Below are 6,171 nucleotides of genomic sequence, written 5' to 3'. Positions count from 1 at the left end.
TTAGGAGTTATGGTAAGTAGTCATACATTGTTATCTTTTAGTAGTTAAGTATGGACTCTTGAGTGCCAGAGCACCAGCTTTTACAGGAATACCAGGCCATAATTCCTATGTAGAACGGCACAACTACTCAAAGTTAATCAACATAATCCTGTTATTCACTTTTAAGGGTTTTGGTGCTAGGTTCTTGGAATAGATTTGTTTGTGTAATGCTTTCATAGATGCGTTGTTTTAACATTTGCCACAATTTCAAGTTGCACAATACAAGCTGCACTAGGTAACAAAACTGCGACTTTACGTTGTAAACGTCGAAGAAATACCACTACAAAAGAGTCAGAGTGTTCTTTAATGTATTGCTTGATGTTACAGTTTCGCGTCCAGCCTATGTCGAGATCATTAGAGATAGAATATACCGTCGGATTGGACAAGGAGGAAGAAAGAAATCGATCAAGATGTTGAAGATATCATGTGAAATTTTGGGTGTCTAACGGGCATTTGAGAGTGAACTGTAAAACTTTAATAATGCCTCTTGAGTTTAGTATGATGTTATATGTTTACAAACGAAATGTCAAATAAATGTCAAATCGTACTTCATAGTAAACAAACGATCAGATAAATGTCAAAACGTATTCCACACGTTTATAATAACTAAATTTGACGTAATCAGTACCAATCAGACAACGACAGTTTACTATAGCTAGAAAAAGGACACCAAATCAAAATGTTACTTCAGAGTGCAATAAAGCAGAAACAGCTGTCGTTAAGAGTTTTAAACTTATTGCTGCTAGTCTGGATCTTTCCACCTGGCTTAAAAGCCGGTTTAATAAAAATAGCTTTAATATAAACGTTTTTTTCGTGCAAATTGCTGTGTGGAACCCTTTTTGCTGAAACTGTGTTTTCTAGATATATTTTAAGCTCACCTGTTACTCTGCAGCAATGGTCTTCTTAAAGAGGTAAGAATCCTCTATACCGCACACCAGTCTCTGTCTGTTAGTTTTGATTTTCGCTCAATTTTGTGATAAGCAAACACAGTTCTCTCACGAATATTGTATGATGCCACGGTTCCAGTATAGTAGTTCTACATACCCCAAGTGTATTTATGAGTATACTCTACGATGCATCGACGAAGTGGCACCGATAATTTGACCTCGTGGTATAGGTTCACTTTCATGGCTTTCGACATTCGATAAATCAGACGTACCCGCTGGGTCGTGCCATCGGGCGACGACCTCAGGGTAACGTTTGGTCTACGCTTACATAGTCTTAAGAATGTGTCAAGCGAATTTTTATTTTTTTAAGATGTATTTTGCGTTTATTTTTGTTGGGTCAGGATGCTACAGTATTCAGTTTTACATATTTTTGTATATAAATTAATTCTGATTCTGTAATTTCCTTGTATTTTAGCACTGAAAATGGCAATTTATAGCTGAAATGTGGATCTGCAAGAATAATAAAAAAACCGATGGGATTTCCACTGATTGCTGATGACAGGACGTTCAAATTCCATCAGGACAATGCAACACACTTCTACTAACCTAAGAAAATGGCATGAAAATAGGTCACTTGGGCCACCTCCATTAAGCTAAGCCATCCGATCGACACATCTTCCTAGGAATTGGCGGGAAGTTTGAATTTTTGAGGGCAGATAGGTCAATCGGGCTATCTCTACTATCCTAAGAAAATGGCAGGACAGAAAGGGCAGTTGGGCTCGCTCGATGTGTCAGCCACTCTGGATATGCGTGCACGTCTAGACGCAGCTCATATGTCCGTTTAGGATCGCTAGGAACAATGTGCCCGGTGCTATTCTGTGATCTCAGTTTGCACAGGTATCGAATCAGCAACAGTAAACACATGTGCTCCCAGAGGCGTCTCGTGTATGAAAACAGCGTGAGTGCGCCTCAGAGTTCTGTGACATCAGTATAACACTCGAAGAAGTCTAACTGTATACCCTAAAATAGACCCAAGTTTCACTTGCTCGCTGTAGGCAGCAGCAGCATGAGCGCGATGGCTCGCTCTGGTTTGTGTCCAGCGGCAGCTCGAACACTAACTCGGCTGTACAGTGGGTCCTGGGAGCCACCCACGACACATGCACATATACAGACACACAGAAAACATAGCAGACACTCTCTACATGTGGAGGCAACTGGATACAATCAACTATTGTGCTATACTATACCTCCTGATCAGCGCATTTGCGCTAGGTGTTGCCAACTGTACTGCATTTACAAGCAATTTTAGAACACGGAACGAGAGGTTATGTCATGATCACATGGCTAGAAATGACATAAGAAAAAACGATAGAATTGCGAAAAATACGTATGTATTGATGGAATATACACTGAAATGCGGGGGAATTGAGGAAGTACTTGCGTGTCTTCTGCTTGGTGCAGAACAATTTGTACATGGGAACTAGCATGTGAAAGCAAGAGGTATCCGAGAAAACATCGACATGGAAGCGAAGGGAAGCAGCGAAACAGTCACTTTTTCCGCCGAGGCAGCATTCTATGGCATCTCTATTGAGGTAACAGTGATACACGCGAGTTGACTACTGTATTTGACGCTTTTCAGGAAGACAGAAAACCATCTGCCTCTAAACTTACTTGCATCTGCGTTAAAGCATGACATAGAATGGATGGATTCGTCGGCTGAGACGGAGTTGTAACGAGGTGTGATTTAATGGTAGACTGATGATGCATTCTAAAGAGAGAGAGAGACAGAGAGAGGGAGAAGTTGCTGGAGGTAATTTGACCATTTTTCCCTGATGTTCCGTCAGGATGCATCAGATGTGTGACATAGCCTGCGTTCGACTCATATATAACCGCTTATTCTGTGTGGGTCTTAGAGCAGTGTCTACTTGCGTTCGTTAACAGTAAACCTCTCAGTCATCAGAGGAATTCCATCTCACGGGTGATGAAATGTGACACATTCCTCTAAACGAACCAAAATTTATGCAATGTACTCCATTCCCCTGTCACATGTTAAGTGTAAAATCGATACTTCAGTTTCATAACTAAGTTAGCGATAGGTTTTTGTGAGACACTGCAATCCCCTGTGTATACATCTGTTTGACAGATGTGCTGTTTACGGAGTTAGTGGATGCATGACTTGTAATTTCGCATGTTGGACAGCGCAGCTATGCATTAATCTGTTTCCTTGTAAGAAGTATTCTCCATTACTAACGATCGTTATATACAGGACTGATGTGGGCATAGTATAATTTCAGAACCATGATCAGATGTGGACAGTGGACGCTATACGTCTCTCTAAAGCTATATTGTGTATGTATCGTACAGAGCCACTGTTTTAAGCAAGTAGTTTTCTCGTTTTACAGTTCGATACCATAGTTTATTGTAGAGAAACCTGCAAGAAGTATGTATGTCATGCGCTGAAAATACATTTCTTACATTGGAATATTAACAGCGCTGCATTCCACGCGACTGATGGGTCGGAAACTCAAGCGATCTAACACTATAGCCTGTTTTAAGTGCGGAACGTTGTAGCCTTAGGAGTGCAGTTGTTTATGTTCTTTCTTACCAATATCTTCCAGGTACTGATCCTAGACTCTAGAACCATACTTTAGAGTTGATAGCGTAGTTGATTTACGTAAAATGCTTCGAACTCCATCCCTCTGGAGCTCCATCATGCATAAAAATCACCCGTTTCTTGTTCTTCTTAACCATCTGCTATTACATCACAACACTTTCAAATCTGTTACTATACACCGATAAGGGGTACTAACCACCTCGATATGGGAGCATGTGGAGAAATATTGTGTACTTGACTGGGCAAGGACTCGGCTAGCTCCATTCATTCACGAGACGCGGAATGTTCAAATGGTTCAAATGGCTCTGAGCACTATGGGACTCAACTGCTGTGGTTATCAGTCCCCTAGAACTTAGAACTACTTAAACCTAACTAACCTAAGGACATCACACACATCCATGCCCGAGGCAGGATTCGAACCTGCGACCGTAGCAGTCCCACGGTTCCGGACTGCGCGCCTAGAACCGCGAGACCACCGCGGCCGGCTGACGCGGAATGTAGCGGTCTAGTTCCAGTAAGCTGCAGATTAAATCAGTTAATGCTTCTGCAGGGCAGACTGGTCAAAGACAGTTCAGGGAGGCATTTTAGTCTCTAATTTTACCCTAAGACTGCAAGAATGCTCTGTGACTCCCATCCGCATAGAGATAGATCGTAGATGATGCACTATGCTCGAGGTGCTAGAAATATACAGGGTGGTCCATTGATAGTGACTGGGCCAAATATCTCACGAAATAATCATCAAACGAAAAAACTACAAAGAATGAAACTCGTCTAGCCTGAAGGAGGAAACCAGATGTCGCTATGGTTAGCCCGCTTGATGGCGTTGCCATAGGTCAAACGGATATCAACTGCGTTTTTTTTTTTAATAGGAACCCCCATTTATTACATATTCGTCAAGTGCGTAAAGAAATATGAATGTTTTAGTTGGACCACTTTTTTCGCTTTGTGATAGATGGCGCTGTAATAGTCACAAACGTATACGTACGTGGTACCACGTAAGATTCTGCCAGTGCGGACGATATTTGCTTCGTGATACATTACCCGTGTTAAAATGGACTGTTTACCAATTGCGGAAAAGGTCGATATCGTGTTGATGTATGGTTATTGTGATTGATCAAAATGCCCAACGGGCGTGTGCTATGTATGCTGCTCGGTATCCTGGATGACATCATCCAAGTGTCAAGACCGTTCGCCGGATAGTTACGTTATTTAAGGAAACAGGAAATGTTCAGCCACATGTGAAACGTCAACCACGACCTGTAACAAAAGATGATGCCCAAGTAGGTGTTTTAGCTGCTGTCGCGGCTAATCCGCACATCTGTAGCAGACGGATTGCGCGAGAATCGGGAATCTCAAAAACGCCGATATTGAGAATGCTACATCAACATCAATTGCACCCGTATCATATTTCTATGCACCAGGAATTGCATGGCGACGACTTTGAACGTCGTGTACAGTTCTGCCACAGGGCACAAGAGAAATTACGGGACGATGACAGATTTTTTGCACGCGTTCTATTCAGCGACGAAGCGTCATTCGCCAACAGTGGTAGCGTAAACCGGCATAATATGCACTATTGGGCAATGGAAAATCCACGATGGCTGCGACAAGTGGAACATCAGCGACCTTGGCGGGTTAATGTATGGTGCGGCATGGGAGGGAGGATAATTGGCCCCCATTTTATCGATAGCAATCTAAAGTGTGAAATGTATGCTGATTTCCTATGTAATGTTCTACCGATGTTACTACAAGATGTTTCACTGCATGACAGAATGGCGATGTACTTCCAACATGATGGATGTCCGGCACATAGCTCGCGTGCGGTTGAAGCGGTATTGAATCGCATATTTCATGACAGGTGGATTGGTTGTCAGAGCACCATACCATTGCCCGCACGTTCGCCGGAGCTGACGTCCCCGGATTTCTATCTGTGGGGAAATTTGAAGGATATTTGCTATCGAGATCCACCCAGAACGCCTGACAACATGCGTAAGCGCATTGTCAATGCATGTGCGATCATTACAGAAGGCGAACTACTCGCTGTTGAGAGGAATGTCATTACACGTATTGCCAAATGCATTGAGGTTGACGGAAAATCATTTTGAGTATTTATTGAATTAATGTGGTATTTACAGGTAATCACGCTGTAGTACCATGCATCCTCAGAAATGAAAAGTTCACGAAGGTACATGTATCACATTGGAACAACCGAAATAAAATGTTCAAAAGCGCCTATGTTCTGTATTTTAATATAAAAAATCTACCCGTTACCAACTGTTCGTCTAAAATTGTGAGCCATATGTTTGTGAATATTACAGCACCATCTATCACAAAGCGAAAAAAGTGGTCTAAGTAAAACATTCATATTTCCTTACGTACTACACGAATATGTACACTACTGGCCACCACGAAGATGACGTGCTACAGACGCGAAATGTAAGCGACAGGAACAAGATGCTGTGATATGCAAATGATTAGCTTTTCAGAGCATTTACACAAGGTTGGCGCCGGTGGCGACACCTACAACCTGCTGACATGAGGAAAGTTTCCAACCGATTTCGACTGTTAGCAGAATATGGAATCGGTGGGTTCAGGAGGGTAATACGGAACGTCGTGCTGGATCCCAACGGC

Source organism: Schistocerca nitens, chromosome 3 (genome assembly GCF_023898315.1).
Source record: "Schistocerca nitens isolate TAMUIC-IGC-003100 chromosome 3, iqSchNite1.1, whole genome shotgun sequence".
Taxonomy (NCBI): Eukaryota; Metazoa; Arthropoda; class Insecta; order Orthoptera; family Acrididae; genus Schistocerca; species Schistocerca nitens.
The sequence above is the reverse complement of the archived record's forward strand: the minus strand, read 5'-3'. Positions refer to the sequence as shown.